We start from the raw sequence: 19,745 nt of genomic DNA, 5'->3' as shown, positions 1-19,745 counted from the left end.
CTAATCGGGCCAAAACTCTGGCTTCTGTGGCCATATAAGTCCATATCGGGCGAAAGATATATATGGGAGCAATATCTAAATCTGAACCGATTTTAATCAAATTTTGCACACTTGACTATACGGCTAAGTGTTATGTTTGTACAAAATTTCAAGCAAATCGGTATAAAACTCTGGCTACTGGGTCTATATTAGTGTATATCGGGCGAAAGATATATATGGGAGCTATATCTAAATCTGAACCGATTTCTTCCAAAATCAATAGGGTTCTATTCTGACCCAAATTAGGAACATGTGCCAAATTTGAAGGCGATTGGACTTAAATTGCGACCTAGACTTTGATCACAAAAATGTGTTCACAGACAGACGGACGGACGGACGGACAGACGGACATGGTTATATCGACTCAGTGACCCACCCTGAGCATTATTGCCAATGACGCCATGTGTCTATCTCGTCTCCTTCTGGGTGTTACAAACATATGCACTAACTTATAATACCCTGTTCCACAGTGTGGCGCAGGGTATAATTACTCAAAAAATTGTTCGTGAGTCACGACATTTTCGTGCGTGCGTGAGACCTACCAAACAATATCGTGCGTGAATGTGCGTGAGTAAGATTTTTCCGTCGTGAGTGTGCGTGAGCGTGAGGAAACTGTTACTCACGTGCACATCTCTAATCACGAGGATACTTTATCTTCGTTCAAAATAATGACTTTCAAAAAATGTCTGTCCATAAACTGTAAATTCAGAGCATATCACTTTTGTTTCTCACTTTGTGGTTGTTATTTCCTCTCTTTTGGGTTAGCTATCGCCATGAGGCTGTAGCCTCCTATTTGTCCGTCCGATGTGCCTTCACTTACTCTAGCTTTGCTGAACATTCATTGCTGGTTTTAAGGTAGTTTTCAGCTGAAGCTGCTATAAATCTGGTTGTTGTTGTTGTACCATGGAAATTTTAATGAATTTAAATTTCATTAAATCTTTGTTGTTGGTGTTGTTGTTCATAAACAACAACAACAACAACACTTCAACGATGAGAAGAAGGCATTGATGACGGCGCTACACCCACTTACCTTCACTTTTTTTCTACAGTTTCCCATCCATGTTTCGAGATCGGCGTCGTGTTGACATCTACGACCAACGACTGCCAACAAAATTCAATTCTTAGGTGATTTGAACGACAAACAAAGTTCAAAAAGTAACTTCCACACTTATATTGAGGTGAATTTCATACGAGTGAATAGAGTCACCTCAGGCGTTGATAGGGGATTGGAAGGGAGTTGACATAAATTGAAAGTCTTAAATATTTCTAAAGAGCACTCACCTTATTTTTATGGATTTGTTGGAAGCCGTTTTTGTTTTTTTGTTTTCGTTAGCCAATTTATTTTTTAAACGTCTGGCTGTGGCGGGGATAATGGCCTTAAATAGACTTCTTTGGTTGTTATTCAATAATGATGATTATGATGCAGAAGAAAGGTGATACGAATCGAGAATCGTTGTCGTACTGTCTGTGACAGCTTTACTCTGAAAAAAAGTATAAACACACAAAAAAGGCATTATAATTAAAACCGCCAGACAATTTTGAATGAGGTTTGGTATTATTGCCAAATTTATTAGTTGACAGTTGACGAAAGTTCAATGACGCTTTCATGTGGTCTATATTGAACACAGTTTTATTACATATTTCGAATAAATTTTTGAGGTCGCAGATTATTTTTAACGCATGTGGAATCAACAAACACGTTGATTGAAGAAAAACTTGAAGTCGAAGAGCGTTTGATTCCCGTAGAGTAAAACTTCAGGAAAAGTGCATTGAATCCCCAATCTATTGATTAAGGAGAAGGGAAAATTTGTATCAAACCCCATGAATTATACGTGTGCTTTTATTCCCAGTGTTGGTATTATTTGCCCCCAAATTGAATGTTTAAATAGTCATAATTTATTGAATTTCCAGATCTAAAAAGAACATTTCCACTACTTTTTTTGCGACGCTTTTTTATACCCTGCGCCACACTGTGGAACAGGGTATTATAAGTTAGTGCATATGTTTGTAACACCCAGAAGGAGACGAGATAGACACATGGTGTCTTTGGCAATAATGCTCTGGGTGGGTCCCTGAGTCGATATAACCATGTCCGTCTGTCCGTCTGTCCGTCCGTCCGTCTGTCTGTGAACACATTTTTGTGATCAAAGTCTAGGTCGCAATTTAAGTCCAATCGCCTTTAAATTTGACACAAGTTCCTAATTTGGGTCAGAATAGAAACCTATTGATTTTGGAAGAAATCGGTTCAGATTTAGATATAGCTCCCATATATATCTTTCGCCCGATATGCACTAATATGGACCCAGCAGCCAGAGTTTTACACCGATTTGCTTGAAATTTTGCACAAGGAGTACAATTGGTAGTATAGTCATGTGTGCCAAATTTGATTGAAATCGGTTCAGATTTAGATATAGCTTCCATATATATTTTTCGCCCGATATGGACTTATATGGCCCCAGAAGCCAGAGTTTTGGCCCAATTTGGTTGAAATTTTGCACTAGGAATACAATTAGTAACATAGTCATGTGTGCCAAATTTGATTGAAATCGGTTCAGACTTAGATATAGCTTCCATATATATGTTTTTCTGATTTCGAAATTACTTTAATTTTCCTAAACTTCTAATATATTTATCGAGTGATAAATCATAAATAAACTTTTGTGAAGTTTCCTTAAAATATCTTCTGATTTAAATGTTTCCTAGTGCATTAGCCAACTTTAATTTTGAGTCTATAGATTTTGTAAACGTCTATCGAATTCTGTCCAAATCGAGTGATATTTAAATGTATGTATTTGGGACAAACCTTTATATATAGCACCCAACACATTTGACGGATGTGATATGGTATCGAAAATTTAGATCTACAAAGTGGTGCAGGGTATAATATAGTCGGCCCCGCCCGACTTTAGACTTTCCTTACTTGTTTTTTGCTGGGTATTTGCTCTCAATTGATTCTCCAAATGTGTTATGTTAATGTCCTTCGTTAACTCTCTCCGTCGACATTATTTGTTTTGTCTCTATACTTTTTCTCTCCCTCTATTACTGACATATCTAAATATATAAATGTTTGCACAAAATTATTAGATGTTTGTTTGTACACAGACATATTATATTTATCAATAGCCTATGTCCCAAGCATGATATATTCTAGCATATTAACATATTTCTCCCAAATATTTTATTCTAGTTTATGAACAATCTATATAAGCGCCAAAAAGTAGTCACCAAAAAGTCGTGAACATTTTCTTGTTGGATCCGGAGGTGGTGCAACATTGGCGCAGAAGCGATGAATTTAACATGGACTTATCATAGGACAGATGATTACATCAGTTCTTAAAATGTACTACGAATTTAGTGTTTTGAATGTGGATTAAAAAAGTTTGTGATATTTTGCCAAATAAATAATTTTTATATTTTTTATGATTTTTAATGCACCCTAACGTTTGACTTCAAATTTTTTCAAAAATTTAAAATTTTTCTTAAATGGATTTAGCATTATTTTCGACAAAATTTGATCAAGTTGTACACAAAAAAAATGTATTTTCTCTTCAACCACGTAATTAATTGATCCACTTAACTTTTTAATTGAAATGTCTTCAATCACTGAAATCATAATATCAGTTAAAAAATTAATTGATCCAATTAAAAAATTTGTTGAATCAATTAAATTTGTAAATGAATATTTTTACACCCACCACCATAGAATGGTGATGGGTGTATAATAAGTTTAACATTCCGTTTGTAACACATCGAAATATCAATTTCCGACTATATAAAGTATATATATTCTTGATCAGGGAGAAATTCTAAGACAATATAACCATGTCCGCCTGTCCGTCTGTCTGGCTGTCTGTCCGTCCGTCTGTCTGGCTGTCTGTCTGTTGTAGTCACGCTACAGTATTCAATAATGAAGATATCATGCTGAAATTTTGCATAAACTCGTCTTTTGTCTGCAGGCAGGTCAAGTTCGAAGATGGGCTATATCGGCCCATGTTTTGATATAGCTTCCATATAAACCGACGCCCCGATTTGGGGTCTTGGGCTTTTAGAAACAGTATTTGCCTTCCGATTTGCCTGAAATTGGAAACCTCGAGGTATTTTAGGACCGTAAATAAGTTTGCCGAAAGTGGTGTCTATCGGTCCATGTTTTGGTATAGCCCCCATATAGACCGATCTCCCAATTTTACTTCTTGGGCTTCTATAAATCGTATTTTCAATCCGATTTTCCTGAAATTGGAATTCTATAGTTATATTAGGATTAGAAATAGGTGTGTTGAAGATGAGGTGTATCGGTCCATGTTTTGGTATAGCCCCCATATAAACCGACCCCCCGATTTGGGTTCTTGGGCTTCTAGAAACCTTATTTTCTAATCGATTTGCCTCAAATAGAAATCTAGAGGTATTCTAGAACAAACAAGTAAGGAATGTCTAAAGTCGGGCGGGGCCGACTATATTATACCCTGTACCACTTTGTATATCTAAATTTTCGATACCATATCACATCTGTCAAATGTGTTGGGGGCTATATATAAAGGATTGTCCCAAATACATACATTTAAATATCATTCGATCTGGACAGAATTTGATAGGTTTCTACAAAATCTATAGACTCAAAATTTAACTCGGCTAATGCACTAGGGTGGAACACAATGTTAGTAAAAAAAGTTTATTTATGGTTTATCGCTCGATATATATGTATTGGAAGTTTAGGAAAATCAGAGTCATTTTTACAACTTTCCGACAAAGCAGTGGCGATTTAACAAGGAAAATGTTGGTATTTTGACCATTTTTGTCGAAATCAGAAAAACATATATATGGGAGCTATACTAAATCTGAACCGATTTCAATCATATTTGGCACACATGACTATACTACCAATTGTACTCCTTGTGCAAAATTTCAAGCTAATCGGGATAAAACTCTGGCTTCTGGGTCCATATAAGTGCATATCGGGCGAAAGATATATATTGGAGCTATATCTAAATCGGAATCGATTTCAACCAAATTTGGCACGCAATGCTAAATCTACTCCCTGTGCAAAATTTCAACCAAATTGGGCCAAAACTCTGGCTTTTAGGACCATATTAGTCCATATCGGGCGAAAGATATATATTGGAGCTATATCTAAATCTGAACCAATTTCAATCAAATTTTGCACACTTGACTACACTACTAATTGTACTCCTAGTGCAAAATTACAACCAAATTCGGCCAAAAATCTGGCTTCTGGGGCCATATAAGTCCATATCGGGCGAAAGATATATATGGGAGCTATATCTATATCTGAACCGATTTCAACCAAATTTTGCACACTTGACTATACGACTAAGTGTTATGTTTGTACAAAATTTCAAGCAAATCGGTATAAAACTCTGGCTGCTGGGTCCATATTAGTGCATATCGGGCGAAAGATATATATGGGAGCTATATCTAAATCTGAACCGATTTCTTCCAAAATCAATAGGGTTCTATTCTGACCCAAATTAGGAACATGTGCCAAATTTGAAAGCGATTGGACTTAAATTGCGACCTAGACTTTGATCACAAAAATGTGTTCACCGACAGACGGACGGACGGACAGACGGTCATGGTTATATCGACTCAGGGACCCACCCTGAGCATTATTGCCAAAGACACCATGTGTCTATCTCGTCTCCTTCTGGGTGTTACAAACATATGCACTAACTTATCATACCCTGTTCCACAGTGTGGCGCAGGGTATAAAAATAGGGATGTCGAAAATGGGGTGTATCGGTCCACGTTTTGGCATGGCCCCCATATAGACCGATCTCCTGAGTTTACTTCTTGAGCTTCTAGAAATCGTATTTTCAATCCGATTTTTCTGAAATTAGTAATCTTAAGGTATATTAGGACCACAAACCGGTGTGCCGAATATGGTGTGTATCGGTCTATAGTTTGCTATAGCCCCGATCTCCCGATTCTACTTCTTGAGCTTCTAGAAACCGTAGTTTTTATTCAATTTTCTTGAATTGTGAAATCTAGAGGTTTTTGGGGACCATAAAAAGGTGTTCCGAATAAATTGTGTATCGGTATAGATTTTGATATATCCCTCTTATAAACCCGCCCTTCGATTTAGGGTCTAAATTCTGTAGGTTTTTCAGAACGACAACTAGGTGTGCGGAATTTTGTGTATCGGTGCATATTTTTGACATAGCACCCATATAGGCTGATTTCCCGATTTAACTCCTTGGGCTTATGTAAACCGTAGTTTTTATCCGATTTGCCTGAAATTGTAACGGATTTAGTTTTTATCGCTCCATTTGGTAAGGCCTCCATATAGACCGATTTCAATTCTTGAGGGTATAGAAGGCGCAATGATCATGAAAGTTGCTTGAAACTGAAAGTAAAATTTTTCAAATCTATAGATTTTAGTTCAGCATTATTTAATCATTCCTATATATTATCATGTACGACGAAGAGTTTTTAAAGGTAACTGTTATATTTGATTCATGGTGGTGGGTATTTAAGATTCGGCCGGACTTACTGCTGTATATACTTGTTTAAAAATCAATTAAGACTTTAACTGGAAAATTGTTCTGTGTACCATTTTATTAATTCTTACTCTGTTTTTACCCTTAAAAAAATAATTAAAGTTATCCATTAAAAATATGAAAAAATCAAGTTATAAAAAATTTAATTAAATGAACTTCCTGTGTGGTTAAAATAAAGAACATCTTTGGGTGGACATTTTTGGAAGTGCTTTTACAGTCGTGCCTTAAGAAGAATTTGAACCGGATCGGATGTTAGAGACCATATACTAATACCATGTTCAAAATTTCAACCGGATCGGATGAAATTTGCTTCTCTTAGAGGCTCCGCAAGCCAAATCTGGGGATCAGTTTATATTGGGGCTATATATAATTATGAACCTATGTGGACCAAGTTTTTCATGGATGTTAGAGAACATATACTTACACCACGTTCCACATTTGAAACGGATCGGATGAATTTTGCTCCTCCAAGAGGTTCCGCAAGCTAAATCTGGGAATCGGTTTATATGGGGGCTATATATAACTATGGACCGATATGGACCAATTCCTGCATGGTTGTTAGAGACCATATACTAACACCTTGTTCCAAATTTCAACCGGATCGGATGAAATTTGCTTCTATTAGAGGCTCCGCAAGCCAAATCGGGGGATCGGTTTATATGGGGGCTATATATAATTATAAACCGATGTGAACCAAGTTTTGAATGGTTGTTAGAGACCATATACCAAAACCATGTACCAAATTTCAGCCGGATCAGATGAAATTAGCTTCTCTTTGAGACTCCGCAAGCCAAATCTGGGGATCGGTTTATATGGGGGCTATATATAATTATAAACCGATGTGGACGAATTTTTGCATGGTTGTTAGAGACCACATACCAACACCATGTACCAAATTTCACCAGTATCGGATGAAATTTGCTTCTCTTTGAGGCTCCGTAAGCCAAATCTGGGGATCGGTTTATATTGGTGCCATATATAATTATGGACCGATGTGGAGGAATTTTTGCATAGTTGTTAGAGACCACATTTCAACACCACGTTCCAAATTTCAACCATATCGGATGAAATTTGCTTCTATTAGAGTCTCCACAAGCCAAATCTGGGGATCGGTTTATATGGGGGCTATATATAATTATAAACCGATGTGAACCAATTTTTGCATGGTTGTTAGAGACCATATACCAAAACCATTTACCAAATTTCAGCCTGATCGGATGAAATTTGCTTCTCTTTGAGACTCCGCAAGCCAAATCTGGGGAACGGTTATTTCAGACGGATCGGATGAATTTTGCTTCTATTTGAGACTCCGCAAACCAAATCTGGGGATCGGTTCATATGGGGGCTATATATAATTATAAACCGATGTGAACCAATTTTTGCATGGTTGTTAGAGACATTACACCAACACCATGTACGAAATTTCAGCAGGATCGGATGAAATTTGAATCTCTTAGAGGCTCCGCAAGCCAAATCTGGCGATCGGTTTATATGGGGGCTATATATAATTATGGACAGATGTGGTCCAATTTTTGCATTCTTCGCTTAGAGGCTCTGCAAGCTAAATCTGAGGGTCCGTTTATATGGGGGCTATACGTAAAAGTGCTTCGATATGGCCCATTTGCAATACCATCCGACCTACATCAATAACAACTACTTGTGCCAAGTTTCAAGTCGATAACTTGTTTCGTTCGGAAATTAGCGTGATTTCAACAGACGGACGGACGTGCTTAGATCGACTCAGAATTTCACCACGACCCAGAATATATATATATATACTTTATGGGGTCTTAGAGCAATATTTCGATGTGTTACAAACGGAATGACAAAATTAATTTTCCCCCATCCTATGGTGGAGGGTATAAAAAAGGCATAAAATTATACATATTTGTGGCAAATTTTATTACAACTTGATGGGGAATAGCCCAAAGCAAATGTTCACAAAGTTTGTATTCCTTAAAATGGATTATTAAGGAAAAGTAATCGTGCAAATTTTACGATTTTAGCGGATAAACTCGACCTTAATACCCTTCTTTAGATGTAAAACTTTTCTTCTCAATATTTTCCCATGATTACCATATTATCTTTGTGAATCATAGCCATTACTTCTCTGTGTATAAGTCCATAGTCTGAGATAGATTCTAGAGAATCCAATTCCCAATGTAAATCCCAATCATGAGGTGTTTAGTGGAGAGTACCTACGTTCGTTCGAATGTTTATTATTATTATTTAATTTTCTTTATTATTTTTTTTTTTTTCAATTTTGTGAATGACGTAAATTCAGCTTTAGTCAGATATTATGCATTATACCCCCACGACAAAATTTGCGTTTATTAATTATTTTGTGAAAGTTTTGTTATTGGATATTTAAATTGCTGATTGTTGTGGCATTGACACTGTTTTTGGCAACGCAGCTCATTTGATTTCAGCAATGTAATCGCATTTGTATTTAATTTCTTATCATCATCATCTACGTTCGAGGTTTGTGGTGGTTAATTCATGATTTATTCTCTGCATAACTATTTGATTGATTATCATATGCGAAATGACTAAATTTAAAAGAGGATTAAAAAACAAAAATACAAACAAGATATTTATAAAAGTCGATTTTTTACTTTTTGTGATTATTGAAAATTCAACTATTGACATCAACGCTCCCAACTTTTTACTCCCCTTTAAGAATAATGATAGATTCAACTAAAATTCGACTTTTTGAGTTTTGCGTTAAAATTAATTAATTAAATTTAAAGACGACTTTGAATTTTTTTATAAAAAAGTCCACTCGCCTGAAGAAATATATTTTCCGAGAGGAGTGATGGGGATGGTACTAAAAAATAAAAATGTTGACTTTGTTGTTTGTAACACATCGAATTATTGGTATATATATTCTGGGGCGTTGTAAAATTCTGAGTCGATCTAGCGAAAATTGTCCGTCTGTGGAAATCACGCTAACTTCCGGATGAAACAAGCTATCGTCTTGAAACTTGGCACAATTAGTTGTTATTGATGTAGGTCGGATGATATTGCAAATGGACCATATCGGACCACTTTTACGTATAGACCCCATATAAACAGACCCCCTGATTTGGCTTACGGAGGCTCTAAGAAATTTGGTACTTGATGTTAGTATATGGTCTCTAACATTCACCATAAAATTGGTCCATATAGGTCCACAATTATATAGCCCTCATATAAACCGATTCCCTGATTTAACGTCCGAAGCCTCTTGGTGGAACAAATTTCTTCCGATCCGGTTGAATTTTGGTACGTGGTGTAAGTATGTGGTCTTTAAAAACCATGCAAAAATTTCTTCTTATCGGTCCATAAATATATATAGCCCCCATATAAACCGATCTCCAGATTTGACCACCGGAGCCTCTGGGAGGAGAAAATTTCATTCGATTCGGTTGAAATTTGGTACGTGGTGTTAGTATGTGGTATCTAACAATCATACAAAAATTGTTATATTGGTCCATAATTATATATAGTCCACATATAAACCGATCCACAGATTTGATTACCGGAGCAGTGACTGCTAGCACTTGTGTAGGAATCAACTTGCTAGAAAAATTCTAATTTGAATTAAGGGAGGCTATGAAAAATATTTCGATGACTGAGAATTTAAAATTGGAAAAGAGGAGAAAGAAAAAAATTTAGGATAGACATTTGAATATTGGATAAAATTTTTTCTTGTGAGGAAGAAGAAAAACATAATTTGAAAATAAAAAGACGATTAAAATAATTTTTCTGTGAATTGTAAAAAAAAAAAAAACAATTTAATTTCGAATTAAACGATTAGATTTATGTTGAACTTTGTTAAAACAAAAATAAATATTTCAATACGAATCTATACGGCAATAATTTTTTTTATTTTTGAATACAATATACAAATGAGGAAATCATTATATATCCTGAAATTTTACCTACTCTGCTGTTGAAACACCATTTTTTGGTTATAGAGCCAAATTGGCAAGTCGTACAGAAGCGACCTTTGTGCACGCAAAAAAATAATTCTTTCCTCCCAAACGAAATTTTAGACAAACAAAGTTCGTTTCTCAATTGCTTTTTGCTGTAAGGAAGTATATTTGGAAGAAAAGTATATACTTTTTGTGATAAACGTTTATTCTTTTCAATTTCATAAACTCAAAAAAAACATTGTTTTCTTTCTAATTGCATTTTCTCTCACATCTTTCTCGCATCCACGAGGTTTTTTTTAGTTCTTAACACCTTTTCCTGTGATACCAACAATGTAGAAGAAATTATACGATTTTATAAATTTTTAAAATTTTTTTACCTTTCGCCTGGACGGAGAATCGAACCGCGGACCATGCACTTTGTGAGCCAACACACTAACCACTGAGCTATGTACCTGTTATGGTCATCAATAGATAAATATCCATATAAGTTATATTTATATAGCATAGCTTGCGGCGCCCACGAACCGAAGAAACAAAGTTTATTTAACAGAAACAAACATTTAGTTTGGCGCCCTGGAGCAGTGGTTGCTACGTCCGACTTGCATGCCAAGGGTCGTAGGTTCGATCGATCCCTGCTTCGACCAAAGTTTTTTTTTTGTTTTTTTTTGTACATATATTCCAGATATGTTCGGAAGATTCCGAAAAAATGTTCAACATTACATTGTAGTATATTAAATGTTGAACTGTAAAATGTGTCTTCTTAAAGACCTAAAGTCAGAAAAGAACAGTGTTTGATATAAACGAAATGGACTGTGTTGTTGTTTCAAAATTAATTTTTTTATTGAAAAAATAAAAATTTTGTAACAAACGAATTTTTTTGGTGATAAAAGTTTAACATTTTCGAAGCAATTCAAAAAACTCTAACAAAAGAAAAACGTTTTCGGTACACGTTTTCCAAACGTTTTTTTTTCTTTGCGTGTGTGCTTGGAGTTGGTGAAAACGGAAAATTTACATACAACGAAATATTGGTTTGCTTGAGTTATGTCTGATTTTAACTAGACGAGAAAATTGCGAGGACGACAAAAATTTATATTTATCAGTCAAAGGCTATGAATATTGCGATATCAAATTTTTGACAAAACGAAGACGCCATGCTATTTTTCTAATTTTCGGAACTATTCAAGGATTCATATGTAGAGCCATACTTTAAGGATACACAAGACACATAACTATTGTATTAGCTTTAATATTTGATAGAGTGGCAATTTTAGCCTCATGGATCAAGATACGACAACAGGCCTGCGGTCATCTTCAACGATCTAATAGGTGAGTTTTAATTTTAATTTCTGAAAATCAAAATTTCCACTCCACATAATTAATAATATTCATTTTAACATTTTGTTTTTCCAAAATAAAATATATCATTCCTTTCGTGTTTGTGTAAATTCTTAAAACTTAATTTTTCTTCATAAAATTAATTATTTGTTTTTGTTAATACTTAATGGAATTAATATTTTAATAATCAACAATACTTAAAAAAAACTAATATTTATAAAATTAAATTTCAATAGATAATATTTATTGTTTTTATATATTAAAATTTTTTTGACTTTAATATTAATGGTTCTTTTCAATTTTGTTAAAATATAATTACTTTTTAAAATGAATTAGGTTAAATTTATTTCCACGAAAGGTTTAGAGCGGAGGTAGCACAATCAAGGGTTATCCAATGAAATTTAAATGTGATAACATAGGAGGGTGGGCAGAGACATAAGGGGAAAATTACATCTTCCACCCCTAGTCCTCGAATATTTCCAATCATCTTTTGCTTATATTTTATTTTTTTATGTTGTAAAGCAATCATTATCATTCAGGGTTTAGCTACCTAAATTTTTGGTTTTTGTAATAGGCCCTGACATACCTTCTAGGCCAAGATCACCACCCCAACTCCCTGAGCACGGCCGGAAAATGAAAGGTAGCACCAGGTCCATAGAAGGTATGGCTAATGTCGGGTCGTTACAGAGCTTCTGGGAGGAAAAAATTTCATCCAATTCAGTTGAAATTTTGTATGTTGTGTTAGTAACAGGTTGGCTGATAAGTCCCCGGTCTGACACATAGATGGCGTCGCTAGTATTAAATGCATATTATTTTTATATTGTGCCAACCTTCAAATGATTCGTGTCAAAATTTGACGTCTGCAAGTCAATTAGTTTGTGAGATAGAGCGTCTTTTGTGAAGCAACTTTTGTTATTGTGAAAAAAATCGAAAAAAGGAATTTCGTGTTTTGATAAAATACTGTTTTCTGAAAATACGGTGGAAGCAAAAACTTAGCTTGATTATGACTTTCCGGACTCTGCCCCAGGGAAATCAACAATAATTGATTGGTATGCAAAATTCAAGCGTGGTGAAATGATTTCGGAGGACGGCGAATCCAGTGGACGCCCGAAAGAGGTGGTTACCGACGAAAACGTCAAAAAATCCACAAAATGATTTTGAATGACCGTAAAATGAAGTTGATCGAGATAGCAGAGGCCTTAAAGATATCAAAGGAATGTGTTGGTCATATCATTCATCAATATTTGGATATGCGAAAGCTCTGTGCAAAATGGGTGCCGCGCGAGCTCACATTTGACCAAAAACAACAACGTGTTGATGATTCTGAGCGGTGTTTTCAGCTGTTAACTCGTAATACACCCGAGTTTTTCCGTCGATATGTGACAATGGATGAAACATGGCTCCATTACTACACTCCTGAGTCCAATCGACAGTCGACTGAGTGGACAGCGACCGGTGAACCGTCTCCGAAGCGTGGAAAGACTCAAAAGTCCGCTGGCAAAGTAATGGCCTCTGTTTTTCGGGATGCGCATTGAATAATTTTTATCGATTATCTTGAGAAGGGAAAAACCATCAAGAGTGACAATTATATGGCGTTATTGGAGCGTTTGAAGGTTGAAATCGCGGCAAAACGGCCCCATATGAAGAAGAAAAAAGTGTTGTTCCACCAAGACAACGCACCGTGCCACAAGTCATTGAGAACGATGGCAAAAATTCATGAATTGGGCTTCGAATTGCTTCCCCACGCACCGTATTCTCCAGATCTGGCCACCAGCGACTTTTTCTTGTTCTCAGACCTCAAAAGGATGCTCGCTGGGAACTGAAGCCTATTTTGAGGCAAAACCGAAGGAGTACTACTAATCGTTGTATAGCTCTTGAAGGGAACTATGTTGAATAATAAAAACTAATATTGACAAAAAATGTGTTTTTCTTTGTTAGACCGGGGACTTATCAGCCAACCTGTTATATGGATACTAACAGCCGCGCAAAAATTAGTCCATATCGGTCCATAATTATTTATAGTCCACATATAAACCTATCCCCAGATTTGACTACCGGAGCCTCTTGGAGGAGTAAATTTCATTCGATTCGGTTGAAATTTGATACGTTTGGTAAGGATATGACCTCTAACAACCATGCCAACATTGTTCCAATCGGTCTATAGTTATATATAGCCCCCACATAAACCGACCCACAGATTTTGCTTGTGGAGCCTCTTGGAAAGCCAAACTTGGTTCATATCGATCCAATCACACAAAAATTGGTCCATATATACCCCGCATGAACCGACTTACAATTTAGAAGACGATGATAAGAAGTTTTAAGATGGCAAGGTCATAGGTAAGTATTACCACAACCCATGAAGTTTCTACGCAATCCATGGTGGAGGGTACATACGATTCGGCCTGGCCGAACTTACGGCCGTATATACTTGTTTAACTTGAAAAAGTCGACCAACGACTTGCAAATTTGATTTCTTGAGTCTTAATAGAACGTTGTACGCAATTCAAGGTGAAGGGTACATTAGATTCGGCCTAGCCAACCTGTCGTTCATATGTTAAAATTCTAGAAACGAATTCAATATTTACCCATGTCTCTGTTTGTAGATGTTAGGAGGATAAAAAAATATCACTTACCTTTCGAGGTTTTGCAGTTTCTAGCAGAATAAAAAAAAAAAAAAACTGCCAACAATAACACCACAATTAAAGAAAAAGCAGAAAATTCGATTCAAGAAAAAAAGCGTAGTTAGAATCTTTTAAAATAGTTTTTGCTTCTTTTGAGCCACCTTGAATCTATGCTGGTTGGTAGAAAACTGAATAGGGCCAAAAATAAAAGTTGAAAATTAAATATCACGATTTTGACAACACAAATAACACACACAATTGTTTAGTACAAAGGTGCGATTTTCTTTTTAATTTTTTGTTTTGCGACAATTTCGACACGATATAGTCTATGGACAAAATAATGAAAAAAAAAATTGGATACTTTTTGAATGAAATGTCACGCAGTATTTCCGTATATAAAAACCGAACGATGATTCATGTGAATTGATTAGTACATTTCTTAATGTTTTCAAAGAAGATCAATAATGATAAAGTCGATAGGCGAAATGGAGCATTGGAATTTTCGTGCTCCAATGAAAATAAGAATTTTCAAGTTAGAGTACATCAAACTAAATATGTGTCTCAATATCTTAGATACTTCCTGAGAATGGTTCATATATACCCAGCAAAAAAAAAAAAATTGGAAGTTCTTCTAAAGGCACAACTATAACAGCACTTCCAAAAATGTCCTCCCAAAGATGTTCTTTATTTTAACTGCACAGGAAGTTCTTCTGATTAAATTTTTTAAAACTTGCCTTTTTAATTTTTTTAATAAAAAAAATATAATTATTTTGTTTCAAATAGGTTAAAAAGAGAGTAAGTATTAATAAAATGGTAAACAATTTTTAAATTTTGTTAAAAAAAATCTAGATCCATTCTAGAAAAATTGCAAATTATTGAAAATATTTGAGGTCAAACATTTTAGACAAGCGTTAGGTTAGGTTAGGTGGCAGCCCGAAGTATCAGGCTCACTTAGACTCTTCAGTCCATTGTGATACCATATTGGTGAACTTCTCTCTTATCACTGAATGCTGCCCGATTCCATGTTAAGCTCAATGACAAGGGACCTCCTTTTTAGACAAGCGTTAGAATGCATTAAAAATCATAAAAAATTATAAAATTTATTTATATGGCAAAAGATGACACAATTTTATAATTCACATCTAAAACATTTAATTCGGTGCAAGTTCAGTGCAACGGCTGTTGAAATGGTGGGCATCCGTCCTATGACAAGCCCATGCTAAATTCATCACTTCTGCGCCAATTTTGCTCTACTTCCGGATCCAAAAAGAGCACTTTCACTACTTGTTTAGCGACGCTTTTTTTTCGCTGGGTAGGTACACTCAATACCAGAGTTTTTGGTATTGAGTCCTAGCCAAAGATACGGTTTCTTTGAAATAAAGGGAGATAGGTCAAAATTTGGTCAATATAAACTTGGCGTATTTCTTTCAATTTTGCATTTAAAAAAACCCTCATTTTGAAGGTGTGTGTGTGTAGAATGTTGCTCCTATTTTCATTTTGGAATTCACTCTTCAGTTGTCAAAATGCCGACCAAGCAAGAAGAGCAGCGTATCAAAATGTTGCTCGTGCATCGCGAAAATCCGAGCTACTCGCACGCAAAGCTGGCAAAATTAAGTTTCCAAATCAACCGTTACAAATGTAATTAAAGTGTTTGGGGAACGTTTGTCGACAGCAAGGGAGTCTGGATCGGGGGGAAATCGGAAACCGGAAGCCGCTGAGACGACAAAGAGAGTTGCCGGTAGTTTCAAGTGGAACTCTAACCTCTCTCTCCGAGATGCCGCAAATAAGCTGGGTGTATCGTCTACAACCGTGCATCGAGCCAAAAAACGAACCGGACTATAGACTTACAAGAAGGTAGTGACTCCAAATCGCGATGATAAACAAAATACGACGGTAAATAAACAAAATACCAAAGCACGATCCCGGAATCTGTACACGACTATGCTGACGAAGTTTGACTGCGTGGTAATGGACGACGAAACCTACGTCAAAGCCGACTACAAGCAGCTTCCGGGACAGGAATTTTATACGGCAAAAGGAAGGGGAAAGGTAGCAGATATTTTCAAGCACATCAAACTGTCAAAGAAATATCTGGTTTGGCAAGCCATCTGTACCTGTGGCTTGAAAAGCAGCATTTTCATAGCTTCCGGGACTGTCAACCAAGAAATTTACGTGAAAGAGTGTTTGAATAAATGCCTGCTGCCTTTCCTGAAGAAACACGGTTGTTCCGTACTGTTTTGACCGGATTTGGCATCTTGCCATTACGGTAAAAAGGCTATGGAGTGGTACGCCGCCAACAACGTGCAAGGACAAGAACCCTCCCAACACGCCAGAGCTCCGCCCAATTGAGAAATACTGGGCTATTGTCATGCGGAACCTAAAGAATACCAAAAAACTGCTAAGGACGAGCAGCAGTTCCAGGCAAACTGGCTTTCTGCGGCGAAGAAGGTGGACAAGGTGGCTGTACAATATCTGATGGCAGGTGTCAAGCGTGAGGTCCGGCAATTCGGATTTGGAAAAGCGAAAGCCTAACTGAATATTTTTCCTAAATTTTATACTAATTGAACTTGAAAAAGAAGTTTAATTTAATTTTTTAAATAAACGATTTCACCGATTTACACGCGTTTTCCCTTGACCAAATTTTGACCGTATCACCCTTTAAAGTAATTCTTTAGGAAGTTGTATATCTTCAAAAGTAAATCTTTCTACACTGAAAGAAGAGTTTTCTTTTCTGAAGAACGACATTTTAATCGAACGAATTTTTTGTGGCACGAAAAAAAAAGTAAAGCCCATCAAAATTGAGCAGTTTTTGTTTTGAAATTTGTAATAAATCATCGCATCGTGAAGATCAGCCAGAAGCATTGCAAAAGCTACCAATATATCCAGATAAAGTGGTTTTCGCTTGGGTGACTATAAGAGATATTTGCACATAAAAAATCATCGCAATCTTCATAAATGAGGATTTGCGAGCTAAAACAAAATTTCATATATCCCAGGTGACCAGCTTTCAAAGCCTACAGGTCAGCCCGTGGACTCACTACCCCATAAACGTGTAAACTTAGTAGAAAACAGCTCAGCTTTCAAGATTTTCACTTCATATTGATATCCTCATCCGTTCAAAAGTTGCAGAATAATGAAAAAACAAGTATATACGGCCGTAAGTTCGGCCAGGCCGAAGCTTACACACAAAAAATTTTTTTTCTGATTCAATCACCAAATTAATTGATCCAATTAATTTTTTAATTGAAATGTCTTCAATCACGAAAATGATAGTATCAATCACAGTTTTAATTGGGCATAGAAAAAATTCTTGATTAAAAAATTAATTGATTTTTACAGCAAATTTCAATTAAATTTTTAATTGATTCAATTAAAAATTTAATTGATGTTGATTGCAAAACTCAATTAATTTGTTAATTGAAAAAGGTAACTATTTTTAATTACTTTCTGAATTGGCTTAGAGTTTTTATTTGGATTAACAAATGATTGTTTGCAATACATTTTGAATTTAAAAAATCAGCACTTTTTTAACTGAATTAGTCTTCCAAATTTGATTAAAAAGTTAATTGTATCAATTAATTTTTTAATTAAAAATTTTAAAATTTTCAATCATTGACTTAATTAACTTAATGTTTTTATCATGATTAAAAAGTTAATTGTATCAATTAATTTATTAATGGAAAAAATTTTCAACTTCAATTAACTTTTTAATTGGAAATATTTTGGTGATATTTTTTTCTGTGTATGTACCCTCCACCGTGGATTGCGTAGTAACTTCTTCTAAACACTGTCATCCACAATCGAATTACTTGGGTTGCGGTAACGCTTGCCGATGGCAATGTATCTTAAAACCTCCTAACACCTTCTTCTAAATTATATGTAAGACCATACGTGGTATATATTAAATTAAAAAAGACCGATTAAATACGTAAATAATTCAATTTGACAAAATTTTCTATAGAAATAAAATTTTGACAAAATTTTCTATAGAAATAAAATTTTGACAAAATTTTCTATACAAATAAAATTTTGACAAAGTTTTCTATAGAAATAAAGTTTTGACAAAATTTTCTATAGAAATGAAATTTAGGTAGATTATTTTTGGCTCGAGTGGCAACCATGATTATGAACCGATATGTACCAATTTTTGTGTGATTGGACATCGACTATATATAACTATTGACCGATATGGACCACTTTTGGAATGGTTGTTAGCGGCCATATACTAACACCATGTTCTAAATTTGAACCGGATCGGATGAATTTTGCTCATCCATGAGGCTCCGGAGCTCAAATCTGGGGATCGGTTTACATGGAGGCTAAATATAATAATAGACCGATATGGACCAATTTTTGCATGGTTGTTAGAGACCATATACTAACACCATGTTCCAAATATCAACCGGATCGGATTAAATGTGCTTCTCTTAGAGGCTCCGCAAGCCAAATCTGGGAATCGGTTTATATGGGGGATATGTATAATATAGATCGATACGGACCAATTTTAGCATGGTTGGTAGATACCATATACAAACATCATGTACCAAATTTCAGCCGGATCAGATGAAATTTGTTTCTCTTTGAGCCTCCGCATGCCAAATCTGGGGATCGGTTTATATGGGGGGCTATATATAATTATGGACCGATGTGAACCAATTTTAGCATGGTTGTTAGAGACCATATACCAACACCATGTACCAAATTTCAGCCGGATCGGATGAAACATGCTTCTCTTAGAGGCTTCGCAAGCCAAATCTGAGGGTCCGTTTATATGGGGGCTATACGTAAAAGTGGACCGATATGGTCATTTTGCAATACCATCCGACCTACATCAATAACAATTACTTGTGCCAAGTTTAAAGTCGATAGCTTGTTTCGTTCGGAAGTTAGCGTGATGTCAACAGACGGACGGACGGACATGCTTAGATCGACTCAGAATTTCACCACTACCCAGAATATATATACTTTATGGGGTCTTAGAGCAATATTTCGATGTGTTACAAACGGAATGACAAAGTTAATATACCCCCATCCTATGGTGGAGGGTATAAAAAAAACTATATGGAATCGCGGTGCACCATGAGAGTTCATTCCGTTTGTAACACATCGAAATATTAGTCTCAGATCCCATAAATAATAAATATTCTGGGTTGTGATGAAATCCGTCCGTCTGTTGAAATCCCACTAACTTTCGAACGAAACAAGCTATCGACTTACAACTTTCTACCAGTGGTTGTTATTGATGTGGGTCGTGACTATGATCGGACTACTCTTAGGTATAGTTCCCATATAAACCCACTATCGGATTTTGCGGATCC

The 19,745-nt window shown here is 35.7% G+C and overlaps 1 protein-coding gene across 1 annotated transcript in view; it reads right to left on the bottom strand.

The window, feature by feature from the left end:
- RhoGEF64C (Rho guanine nucleotide exchange factor at 64C) overlaps positions 1-19,745 on the bottom strand; it is a 516,589-nt gene that overhangs the window by 288,782 nt on the left and 208,062 nt on the right. Inside the window, exon 2 of the mRNA XM_075305189.1 lies at positions 1,321-1,520. The gene's annotated coding sequence lies outside the window, so the exon portion shown is untranslated. The remainder of the gene's footprint in view (positions 1-1,320; positions 1,521-19,745) is intronic.

The sequence above is a fragment of the Haematobia irritans genome, chromosome 4 (genome assembly GCF_050003625.1).
Source record: "Haematobia irritans isolate KBUSLIRL chromosome 4, ASM5000362v1, whole genome shotgun sequence".
NCBI classification, from domain to species: domain Eukaryota; kingdom Metazoa; phylum Arthropoda; class Insecta; order Diptera; family Muscidae; genus Haematobia; species Haematobia irritans.
The sequence above is the reverse complement of the archived record's forward strand: the minus strand, read 5'-3'. Positions and strand labels throughout refer to the sequence as shown.